Here is a 13,604-nt window from a genome sequence, read left to right as displayed (position 1 = left end):
CTCTTTCAGGCCGAGTCTGCTAGTATGCTGCGTTCATTACCTCTATCAAGCCGAGTCTGCTAGTATGCTGCGTTCATTACCTTTATCAAGCCGAGTCTGCTAGTATGTTGCGTTCATTACCTCTATCAAGCCGAGTCTGCTAGTATGCTGCGTTCATTACCTCTATCAAGCCGAGCGTTCATCACCTCTATCAAGCCGAGTCTGCTAGTATGTTGCGTTCATTACCACCTCTATCAAGCCGAGTCTGCTAGTATGTTGCGTTCATTACCTCTATCAAGCCGAGTCTGCTAGTATGTTGCGTTTATTACCTCTATCAGGCCGAGTCTGCTAGTATGCTGCGTTCATTACCTCCATCAAGCCGAGTCTGCTAGTATGCTGCGTTTATTACCTCCATAAAGCCGAGTCTGCTGGTACGCTGCGTTCATTTCCTCTATCAGGCCGAGTCTGCTAATATATTGCGTTCATTACCTCTATGAAGCCAAGTCTGCTAGTATGCTGCGTTCATTACCTCCATCAAGCCGAGTCTGCTAGTATGCTGTGTTCATTTCCTCTTTCAGGCCGAGTCTGCTAGTATGTTGCGTTCATTACCTCTATCAAGCCGAGTCTGCTAGTATGCTGTGTTCATTACCTCTATCAAGCCGAACGTTCATCACCTCTATCAAGCCGAGTCTGCTAGTATGTTGCGTTCATTACCACCTCTATCAAGCCGAGTCTGCTAGTATGTTGCATTCATTACCTCTAACAAGCCGAGTCTGCTAGTATGTTGCGTTCATTACCTCTATCAAGCCGAGTCTGCTAGTATGCTGCGTTCATTACCTCTATTAAGCCGAGACTGCTAGTATGTTGCGTTCATTACCTCTATCAGGCCGAGTCTGCTAGTATGCTGCGTTCATTACCTCCATCAAGCCGAGTCTGCTAGTATGCTGCGTTCATTACCTCCATCAAGCCGAGTCTGCTAGTATGCTGCGTTCATTTCCTCTATCAGGCCGAGTCTGCTCGTATGTTGCGTTCATTACCTCTATCAAGCCAAGTCTGCTGGTATGTTGCGTTCATTACCTCTATCAGGCCGAGTCTGCTGGTATGTTGCGTTCATTACCTCCATCAAGCCGAGTCTGGTGGTATGTTGCGTTCATTACCTCCATCAGGCCGGGTCTGCTAGTATGTTGCGTTCATTACATCTATCAGGCCGGGTCTGCTAGTATGCTGCGTTCATTACTTCTATCAAGCCGAGTCTGCTAGTATGTTGCGTTCATTACCTCCATCAAGCCGAGTCTGCTAGTATGTTGCGTTCATTACCTCCATCAAGCCGAGTCTGCTAGTATGTTGCGTTCATTACCTCCATCAAGCCGAGTCTGCTAGTATGTTGCGTTCATTACCTCCATCAAGCCGAGTCTGCTAGTATGTTGCGTTCATTACCTCCATCAAGCCGAGTCTGCTAGTATGTTGCGTTCATTACCTCCATCAAGCCGAGTCTGCTAGTATGCTGCGTTCATTTCCTCTATCAGGCCGAGTCTGCTAGTATGCTGCGTTCATTACCTCTATGAAGCCAAGTCTGCTAGTATGCTGCGTTCATTACCTCCATCAAGCCGAGTCTGCTAGTTTGCTGCGTTCATTTCCTCTTTCAGGCCGAGTTTGCTAGTATGTTGCGTTCATTACCTCTATCAAGCCGAGTCTGCTAGTATGCTGTGTTCATTACCTCTATCAAGCCGAACGTTCATCACCTCTATCAAGCCGAGTCTGCTAGTATGTTGCGTTCATTACCACCTCTATCAAGCCGAGTCTGCTAGTATGTTTCATTCATTACCTCTATCAAGCCGAGTCTGCTAGTATGTTGCGTTCATTACCTCTATCAGGCCGAGTCTGCTAGTATGCTGCGTTCATTACCTCTATCAAGCCGAGTCTGCTAGTATGTTGCGTTCATTACCTCTATCAGGCCGAGTCTGCTAGTATGCTGCGTTCATTACCTCTATCAGGCCGAGTCTGCTAGTATGCTGCGTTCATTTCCTCTATCAGGCCGAGTCTGCTAGTATGCTGCGTTCATTACCTCTATCAAGCCGAGTCTGCTAGTATGTTGCGTTCATTACCTCTATCAGGCCGAGTCTGCTAGTATGCTGCGTTCATTACCTCCATCAAGCCGAGTCTGCTAGTATGCTGCGTTTATTACCTCCATCAAGCCGAGTCTGCTAGTATGCTGCGTTCATTTCCTCTATCAGGCCGAGTCTGCTAGTATGCAGCGTTCATTACCTCTATCAAGCCAAGTCTGCTAGTATGTTGCGTTTATTACCTCCATCAGGCCGAGTCTGCTAGTATGTTTCACTCATTACCTCTATCAAGCCGAGTCTGCTAGTATTTTGCGTTGTTACGTTCTAGGCTTTCATATGATTTTTTCACAGATTTTTTTTTTAATAAAAGAAAAATTGGCCGTCTGATTGAACTGTAGTCTAGGGGAGATAAGCAATTTCACCACATTTTGATTCTTAATAGATCTATTTCCCTTAATTTGATGTTATTTCCTCACACCGTCGGTTATTAATTAGTAAAGAGTAAAAGCTGAATGATTTAATTTATTGTTCTTTTAGCGATAGTAAGAATGTGACAGTGACAAATGTTGTTAAAATGTTAACACTACTCCATGTAGTGTTGTCGAACATGCATTTAAAATGTTCTATACCGCACTTGGTGTTGTTAATATCTTTCTTAATTTCTCAGTTAACACTCTGGAAAGTTTACTGCATTGGCATATGTCATTTGTGCGACAGACACAAAGTGACTCTCTAAAATATGAGGAAACTAGAATACTGTACTGGACAACTGGAGTATCCGATAATGTGATACCAGTATCTCATGGCATACAGGTTTCCGTGGGACGGCAAAATACATGTCAATCTAAAAAGAAGGAATGCAATTGTTGTAATATCACAAGAACATGCCCAAGACAACAAAGATTTATAACGATTGCCACAGATTTTGAACAAAATCCAAAACACAGACCAAAAGAAATTCGCACAATTAAAGGTTAAGGTGATACGACAGAGAGTGATTAACCGCAAATCAACTGCGAAGGAGAAAATATTAATGAAAGTAGAGATTTTGACGAAATATATAAAAACAACTCCTGGCGTTATTGACACATTCGAAGACCATGGTCAGTTTCACTTGTGCAAGACCTGGTATTCATTAGCAGCAAACAAAACGTTTCTTATGGAAAATATATGCTATCTACTCTTTTCAGAAGTCGTCGTCAATTAGTTTTCAAATACAACATCGCTTCTGCCTAAATGAGATACATGTAGGACACGACATTAAAAGTTGAGTTAAGGTAAATTATATTTTCAAAGAAATATGGTAAAAAACTTTATAACTGTCGAAATTGGCGTAAAGTTTAACATTTAACATCGCCGTTTTCTCTTTAAAGTTAAAATGGCATTTTATTTCAGGATTTAACTCGGTTTTGGAAACTTCATTTATTACGCGAGTAAGGCTAGCGATATGATTATACAGGTTATTTGTTTTTTTATAGACCGAAATGAGGAGTATACTAACTCCTCCAAAGTTTTAAAATCAATGTATCGATCCTGCGCCGGGCCGAACATATTATATCCGGTTACCTGTTGTGCTTAAGTTTCCTGGAAATAAAAAAGGCATATCGAGAAAAAAATAATTTATTCCGATAATGCACAAATTTGCTGGAAAGTAAAGATATTATCGTGATAGTTACCGAGCATCTCGTGGCGAAATTTTGCACTAAAACATTTTTCGGGAAATAAATAAAATATCTAGAAAATATCATTTACCGCTGCAATGTTTTCAGAAAAAAATGCACTCATTTCCTGGAAAGTTTACAAATTATGTACGAGCTATCTCGTGGCAGAAATATACCACCTGCATTCTGTATCCCTGAGTCTTCTCGGCCCTTGTAGACAAACCGCACGTCACTTGAAGTTTGTACATAGTCTGTGGAGCGTTTTGTTTTATTTACACTGCTCCTTGCTCATTACCTTAGTTTTCTTGGTCGATACTGTCTTGTGCTTTTTTTTTTCTTTTTTTTTTTGTTATTTTAATTTCTTAATTACAGCCAAATATCTTTATCTCTCACTATGTAGGTTGAACAAGAATCTTCTATCCTGGGACAACTGGTTCCACCATGTAACACCAACAGTTTCAAGTTCGTGGATCAAGTCGAGAAGAACTGGATCTCGTAGATTTCTATTGGGGAGAACACCGGACATCGAATATAAAATGTTCCATTGTTTCAATTTAAAGCATTTTCTGATAATAAAATATTTTAATTAACGAATATAACAGGACTTATAGGTTTCTTTGATTAAATTTGGTTATCCTTTGTTTGGATTAGTGTAGACATAGTGAGAGAAAAATTTAAGAACGAGTAATGTGGTAAACACGATTTCTTTCCCTTTAATACTCTTCTCAATAGAGGCCTTTTAATCGTATCTTAAGCCGATATATAAATCAGCTGATTTCGCGCGAATTTTCACATTTTTGTCTGACACGATTGATTTGACAGTAGAAATTTTGCTTGGTGGTTTTTAACTGTAATCATCCGGCATTTATATTGTGATCTCAAATCACTGGAGCATGATATATGTGATGTGTAATAATATAAGTTACTCCCCTTGGTTATTTTCACACCATTTGCACGTTGGTTTTCACTACGAAACCAGGGATCATGAGTTCGAGCCCGCGCTTCTTCAAATAAAATTACTAATGAACATTGGGATAAGAATCCCGCACATGGGTCCTTTACTCCTGGCACGTTATATAACCAGGAAAACTCTGGAATTGGAGTATCCTCCTACTTAATCTTTTGGACATAGAGAAGAAGAAAAATATTTTATAAGACTCTAAACTTTACAGTTTCTGGTCTACTCAGTAAGTTACTGTATAACAATAGGAAGTCAAATATACAACTATAAATAAACTATAAATAAAGGTCAATCAAAGATTACTATCAATATACATGAGGGTGGATCAGCATCTGGTTTCTTTAAACACTCGCCTACAATACAGTATCCCGGCACAACCAGTTTTCGACCGCTTAACAAGTTTTCTGTGCAGTTTTGTACAAATGCAAGTCCAAATTTTTGGTTTATTGTCTAACACTTTCTATCAGCATTAGTGCTATAAAAGCATACCATTTAAGTTTCAAGTTTCTTACCGATCAAATCCCTGACATGATGGTTTTGAAAGCCACCAGTAGGAAGTCATGCTGAAAATTTACAACCTAAATTCGACCACAGGTGGTATTTTCCTTCCAGCAAAATGAAACAGCACTAAACTTTTACTGTAGTTTCATTACAACATGGCAAACATAGAACACCCAAAATTCAAGTCTGGCAACAAAAACCAAAACCAACTTGGCAGATCAATATACTGTAGGTACACTTGCCTAAATTGGCACCTAAATTACAGGGGGTAGGGTAAAGTAAATGGCAGCCAAAATTTAGTGCATTAATATCTAAAGAACTATATCATGTGCTCAGTAACTCCAGAGAACCAGGGTGTCACATCTGCTGCATTGATAGCTGTCACAGATGATAATGTATTATATAATTGCTAAGCTTTTGACACTTCGAATATTTCAAATTGCTTAGAAAATGAAGAAAACTGTTGCAAGGACAGGCGTCATGATTGCATTGTCAAAATAATTTAATAATAGTATGCTTCACAATTCTGGCAGTAAGCATGTGTTCAGCAATAAACATTTATTGCAAAAGATATATAAATACTGATATTGGCTTAAGCAAGAATAGGTAGTATACAAGGAAAGATGCAGTTTTTTTAGTAATAAGAAAAACCTCATGAAAACATAGTACTGCTACATAAATGGAATTTATATAATTTTCCAAGTACCAAAACTGAAGGAGAATAGGTTCCTAACATGTTCTGTCTCTGCTGTAAACAGTGAAACAGTCACAACTGATAAATTTGGCTTGTAAAGATTTTTATCATACAAAGTCCTAGGTGGTCGAAAATAGGTTGTGGTCGAAAATAGGTTGTGTGGGGATAGTTCCGCTCATAACGTGATAAATAGAGAATAATAGGTTAGTGCCATAGATGAGAAAGTTTATATGGCGAGGTGGAGGAGGTTATCTGGTGAACCGAAGGCGAACCTGATAACGTCCGGAGCCGAGCCAGATAAACTTTCTCAATCTTAGGCACTGACCTATTATTCTACTGTTGAACTTCAATGGCTCGAACTCAGATCTTTCGAACACCCGGGATCGCTCGAACTCTTCGCCCGGTCCCGAATTCATTCCTTCTTTATTCTATATAGTTCTACCTCGGATCGCTTGAACTTCGAAAATTCGAACTCTCGAACACATTTGGTGGTCCCCTTGGCTTAATTACAGTGATAATTACACCTATTCTGTCGAACAGACAATTTGTCGCCGGAATGGCTTGTGTTTACAAAGTTTCTCACACCTCTGCTTGACATTCGCCAAGCTTCCCCTTTAACCGGCACGTGCGTAATTTTCACACGCTTATGTAATTAGCGTCGGTATACGACAAACAAATTAAACAAAGTGACTTTCGTTCATTGCAATGCTTTAATGGGCTTTGATTTATACGAATAAAATTATCTAAAATAATTGAGCAATGTCTGTCTTTATTTTTTTCTGCATAAAATCGGGAGATCCGATGTCAACTTTCATACTGCTTTAGCATGGCTGAACAACTTAGTAAAGGACCCGGAAACGGGTGGATAGCTAAGTCGGCTACTGGAAAGCAATATATTTGATAATATTTGTACTGAACTATGATTCATAAATGTTTGCTATTCATGTCTTTCTATTTGATGCTTTCTTCACCAAAATTCTTATAATTATATTAGTGTTTTATCTGTGTTTTATTTTCGTATCTATGTCATGTTTGAAAATGAATAATAAAGCAAATTGCAGCGTTCGTTTTTTATTCATCATCATATAATACACACATTTAGGTAGAGTATGACAATATATTATGATGTAAGGTTTGTAACACATCATGCCCTCGAATTCCCGAATTCAAAATGGCCGCCATTTGGATGGCTCGAACAACGGAAAACTCGAACTAATTTCCACTGGACCCTCGAGTTCGAGCCATCGAAGTTCGACTGTATTTATCTTGTCAGTACTTCATTTTCCAATATTTAGCAATTTATTTTACAAAAATAAGTGTGCGACAACCATTTTAATGACGTCATATTCGTAATGACGTCACTTATATAATGACGTAATCACCGACACAGTAATGTGGTTACAATTACAAATCGCAATAACTTCTTCGTTTTTGTATAAAAACTCATTATTTGACCAATTGTTTTCTTAGTGGTGATTGTTTCAATGCAAAATTTCTTATGACAACAATATCGATCATAAGATCACATGATCAACTGACCGTATATCACTATTCACGTGTCAACTGATGGTATATCAAGAAAGATATACGGCACCCTGATATCGGGTCAAAAATACTGCAAGTGACAGGATAAATAATAAACTTGATAATACTAATGTAATTTATATGTTGCAACAATATATGCTACGATTTGTTAAGATTTTAGCTGGGTTCGCTATGAAAGAGTTAATAATATTAAGTGAGAAATAAAATATCACATGGCCTGCATTATTTTCTTATAGGTGTTGACAGTTATGTAACTAATTGCTGTACTGTGTGCACCAGATTTGATTCTAGGACGAACCATACACCCAATGATCAGTAGATCTATTACATGAATATAAACATTATTGTTAATATTATTATTATTAACATAATTGATATGTCCACATTATGATATCATCAATGATCAAGAAAAATTGTGGTAGTGCACATTTAAATTTTTAAAAACAATATATCTTGCTATGTATTACAGATATACAGTTGAAAGGCGAAGTACTTGAAAAAGATAAGGTTACAGTAAGTATTGTTATCAGTAGATCTAAAGTACTATAATAATTTGTAATTATTAATATTGCCGTTCATTGTTTACAAAATTATTTACAGTAATATACGACATTTAATATGCATTTGGATGATCATGCAAGATTACTATATACAATAGGTAAACATGTATGTACATGACAGTTCAAACATTATAACAGTAGGTAACAATAAGTTCTGAATCAGCATCATGTGTACACATACTGCTGTACTGTATGACATGATACAAATAATAATAAACACTTTGTTTCTCTAAAGAATTATATTTAGTATATAACTAAAGGTATTGACATGGCCTTAGTGTTGAACATTTTGTAATGTATTTCTAAGAAGAAAAGCATGATAGACAAACTGACTTAATTTCTTAATAGTAGTTCTGTCTGTACTTTCCATAAGTTCAGTAAACTTCATGACACTAGGATTTCTGTAAAAGTTTACATTTATATATTGTATTCTTAACTGTTGATATGCAGGGAAATGATATTCATCCTCTAAATCTATCGAATTGCAGATTGTACAATAACGCTGGTGTCTTTCAATCCTATTTTGTCCATAACGACCAGTTTCAATTCTTAGATTGTGGGATGCAAGTCTCAACCTGGACAGAGGAATGCGGAATTTACAAGGTAAGTGTTCTAAATATGATTCCAATATAAAATATTTCTTAAAATGCTTGTGAAGACAGACTACTATAATTATCAATTCCATCCAAGACCCTCTGTTTCAATATCAAAAGAAAGCATTTTAAGTCAACAGAGCTAGGATTGAGCCATACATGTGAGAAACCATAATTGTCAGTAACGTTTTACACTGTTAGCCCAGTTGTTTGCATTATCTTGTTGTGCTTGCCCCATTAATGCAGTATATAATGTAGTCACAATAATATTTTCTGACTTTATAACTTTACACTATAGTACTTGATTATTCTTGCATATCTGTTTACATATAAAGGAAATCTGGCAAGTTCACCATACACTCCCATGTTACTACTTGAGGACTTCACTCTTAATAGGCTTTTACAACATTTTAGGTGACTTTGAGAAACCCCACACCTTGCTTGCATAACTAAATGTGGACCCAGCAAATGTGTCGAACAACTGACATATGATTTTGGGTGTTATATTTCTTTACATTATTAAGAACTTAATAAGAAGTACATTTAGGGCTTTCAGTCCCTTTCCAGCTAAATTTTCTCAGTTCAGTGCAAAGTTTCCAGTGTAATTGAAAACAGTACCCAAATAGTTAAAATCATTTACCACTTCAAGATTATTGCCACTATAATACCATTTTTCATCACCTGTCAAATTACCACATTTTTCTGAACACCATTTCCTTAGTTTAACTTCTAATCTCCATTTATCAAAATGTATTTTCAGCAAGTCAAGGTTACTTTGAAGGTCTTGTGGAGTGTTACCAAATACTACTATGTCATCAGCAAATGGCATTAGGATAAAGGTAGTATCATCTGTTGTCAAGTCTCTGAAGAAATAACTCTAGGTCTTCTACAAACAGTTCATATAATAAAGGGGGCATTACCTCCCCTTGTTGAGCCCAAAAAATTTTGAAAATGTATTACAACCTTGTACAGCACTTCACATAATTGTACATGCTTCTTATAACAATTAACATTTTCCCCTTTACACCAGATTTGAATAACTTCGGCCATAAACCATTAAGTTATATCAGGCTTTTCCCTAGCCCCAAAAAAGGTGGTAAATTTACCACTTTTCGAGGTCCATGGCCCCCTTTTCTTAGCAAATGGGGGCATGAGTTTTCCCCAAAAAACAATTTTTTTAATTAATAAACAATTTAAACTATTAAAAGCCCAAAAGACTAAGAGTATCAAAGTATTCAAGCAAATCCAAACATGTTCCCCAAAATAGTCTCTTTTTTCCAGAAAAATAAATTTGGGGTGGGGGGCGGACATGATGTCCCTCAAAATAAATTTCCTAGGGAAAACCCTGTTTATGCTGTCAAAGGCTTTCTTAAGATCTACAAATACGCAATATAGTCAACCTTTTTCGTGTAAGACTTTCTGTTTGACAGCATTTAGAACAAATATTGCATCTATGGTGGACCTTCCAGTCCTAAAGCCAAATTGGCTATCACTTAGTCCATGGTTTTTCTCTATCCAAGAACATAATCTGTTACTTAGTACACCTGTGAAAACTTTTGCAAAACAACTTACTTGTGTAAGGTCCCTGTAATTGTTTACATCGTTTGGGTCATTTTTCTTAAATGATGGAACAAATACACCCTCAGTCCATTGTTGTGGGAAACACCCAGTATTTAGGATAGCATTAAATATATCTGCAAGATGACTTGCAAAAATGTCAAAGGATTCCACGAAATTCTCATTTGGAAGGGTGTCCATAGCTCTAATTTCTTCTATAGATATAGGTAAATCAGGTTCCTCAAAACTACATTCTTCCAGATCTGATAAACCAGTAGAGATAGTCTTTAGACTCTTGCACAAGAGTACCAGCCAGGTCAGTTTGCATTTTGGAAAATAATCATAGAATTCACCTAAAGATATATTGCTTTGCTTTTATTTGCTCTTGGAGAACAATTTCCAAAAATCACGTGGTTTATTATGGCGCATACTTACTATTTGTTTTACTTTTTTGGAACCCGCACATCAAGGACACAACACAATCTGAATAAAATCCACTTGACTGGACAGTTCACCATTGAATTCTTCATGTGAGGAAGCCATTCAGCTGGCTTGCGGAAGGTTGGTGGTTCTACACAGATGCCCGCTTGTGATGAAATACTGCACAGAGGGTACCTAGGGTCTTCCTCCACCATCAAAGCTGGAAAGTCACCATATGACCTATGATTGTGTCAGCAAGACGTTGAACCCCCAAAAAACCCATAAAATACTGATCAGGACACTCTGTAAAGTGAATGCTTATGCAGATTTCTTATAGAAGTGTTAATTTCTTAAAATTTCAGAAATGAAACGGTCAATGAATCCTATCAAATTATCTGGGCTATGCAGTTTTTATAGTGGTTTCCTCACAGAATGATCCAGCGCTGATGCAAGATGGGTAAATAAAATGGCACTCAAGAAATATTTGAGTTTATTCCGAGAGAGGCTAGAGGCTATCAACATCAAGAAGTTAGAGGGTCGTAAGGTACCCATCTCAACTGGTTGAAGGTATTTTTTTGAGACATAAATAATTTCTTTTTTATTAGAATTTTTTTCAAGAAACAAAGCTGCAAAATGTACACAAGGCATATTATAATGTTTTATATTACAATGTTACTACCTGTATTTAAGTTCACTTATTTCTGAATCAGAGTGCTTAACTAAAGTTTCATTGTACATGTACAGCTTTCTAAGTTCAATTAATTAAATGGTTTATAAGTTATAACAAAACCCTGTTTTAACTCACTTTATACATGATGGGTGGTTATACATCCAACGTAATAATTTTATATGACATATAACCACCAGTGTATATACATAGTGTTCAAACACAGTTTTGCTATGAATTATTTCGATTCTAATATTTTTATTGCAAAATTTAGATGATATGTGATAGAACTTTTTCTTCACGCATGTATGTTGCCAAATAGTAGGTCTTCAAGCTCCTTTGTTTATACACGACTGGACCAGAAATGGTAATATGTCTTGCGGAATAGTTCCATTAGAGTGCAAATGATGTCACATTGATGTGAAATTATTCTGTACAGAGAATAACCAACTCATTGTGTGTGTAAATTAATTAAAGACAGTTGTGCTATGTGACTTTTCGTTTTATACATGTTTTTAAGTAAAATGTTTTATCTGTTAAATTTGACTGCGCTGTTTGTAGATGCACATAAATTTCATGCCGGTGTGACGTTAAGATAATACTGTTGTGATGTTTTAAGCATTGCTAGTCATATTTGAATAGAAATAAATGCACAGTGATGTTAATTTCAGCTGCAACTGATCTCTTGTCCTACACAGATGATAATGAGTTGTCTGCAGTGGCAGAAAAGATAGAATTTGATCTCAAGGTACTATAAGTTTATTTAAGAAGTGAAATATTTTTTTCAAAGTTCATGAGAAATAAAAACAGAACAGAATTGGCAAATCCATGAATAGCGCTAGTGATGCATGTTTCTGTTTGCTATATTCTGGTGGTCATTTTGCATGGGAAAAAAAAATCAGTTCTTACATTTACATGATATTTTCTTTCCATGTTTAAAGAAGGTTGTAATAAAAAAGTACACACATTTGTTGCATTGAACATTTTAATCAGCTTCCCGGCCATTCTGTTCACCAGAGGGAAGAAGTGCGACATAATCTAAGGAACGTTCTCCCTGACTATATATGGACATCATCAACAATAGCAACATTTCATTCACTGGATAATAATGCAGTTACTTTAAAATGCGTCAAGCAGAATCATGGAGTGAATCTCAGTATGTAAAATGTGTTCTGAACAAATGGAATTTTTTTACAATACTTTACATAATGAAGCTCTCTCAGTTGTTATATTATTGTATTATAATTAGATCTGCTTTGAGTAAAGTTTTCAAAGGAGTTACCACATTTGTACCAATTAATAATTGTAGGAATACACGTATTAACATTTTTCCAGTTTTCCAACCAACTGCGACTACTCCGGCACCTGCACCAAAAGAAAAGACTCTGCCAGAAAAGACTCCGCAACAGGCAGGTAATGATCTACTTGAACTACTTGAATATATATAATGACAATGTATTTTAACCTAACATTCTTAAAAAGTTGTTCCTGCCTAGGAATTCTATGTAGTTCAGAAACAAAAAAAATCTGTATATTATTTGAAATTGTCCATTAATTACAGAAGAGCAAAATCGGACAAGATCAAAACTAAAGTATGATTTACATAATGACTTGCGGCTGTATTGGAAGTTATTTTGGTGAGTATTGCTGGCTGCTGACATGCTGTAAATAGGCACAAGACCACAGTTCATACACGCCATAATTTTTCAGAACGTTTCCGGGATTCTGAGTTAAAATTTCCGGGATTTTTACCTTTTGTCCGGGACATACACCGTGACATTGGTATTCGTCTGTTTCATGCAAAAATATCATAATATACATGTAGTTTCCCGAGATAAACATTGTTCACTCGCTTGTATTAATTTGCGGCAAATGTCGTCTAGCTTTCTAAGGGAGGTAAATACATGTATACAGGTAATACATCTATAGTTCGGCACGTGAATTTATTGCGTTCCCAAGGTGAACAGAATTAGGAGACTTACTATATACGAAGAATCAACCTGGTCATCGTGATTTAGATTGTAGCTAATTTGGTATCATTCTAAAGCTTAAACATTTATCTAATAATTAAATTGAATCCTTAAAGGAATAAATAAATCTTGAAGATAAAATCGACAATATAAAATATTTGGAGTCGGGTCAATTTTCATGGGTCGGTCGGCAAAGGCATTCAGCATTTTCATTCGGAATATGTGTGACAATCGATGTAGATCTTAAATAATTACAACCTTTTAAAATAATTATCGTTTAATTGACCGTTTTCAACAATCTCTTCCATAAAGGCTACATGTAGCTTTACCGCCAACGTGCTAAAAACAAAGAGATTTACGACTATTGTTCGTAATTTAAATATAAAACAGTTACTGATTGCATAATCTTGTCAGTTCTTAATCAGGGTCATCA

At 36.4% G+C, this 13,604-nt stretch overlaps 1 long non-coding RNA gene across 2 annotated transcripts; it reads left to right on the top strand.

The window, feature by feature from the left end:
• Positions 1–4,460: 4,460 nt before the first annotated feature.
• On the top strand, positions 4,461–12,631 carry LOC123540521 (uncharacterized). 2 transcript variants are annotated; one of them, XR_008368486.1, is made up of 7 exons: positions 4,461–4,890; positions 7,874–7,917; positions 8,453–8,567; positions 9,318–9,396; positions 10,897–11,101; positions 11,873–11,949; positions 12,537–12,631. It is a non-coding gene; the product is annotated as an uncharacterized LOC123540521 (long non-coding RNA). The 2 variants fall into 2 exon arrangements; XR_008368485.1 differs by having other exon boundaries at positions 12,511–12,614.
• Positions 12,632–13,604: the final 973 nt, after the last annotated feature.

The sequence above is a fragment of the Mercenaria mercenaria genome, chromosome 18 (assembly GCF_021730395.1).
Source record: "Mercenaria mercenaria strain notata chromosome 18, MADL_Memer_1, whole genome shotgun sequence".
NCBI lineage: Eukaryota > Metazoa > Mollusca > Bivalvia > Venerida > Veneridae > Mercenaria > Mercenaria mercenaria.
Note: the sequence above shows the minus strand (reverse complement) of the source record. Positions and strands in the feature narration are given on the sequence as shown.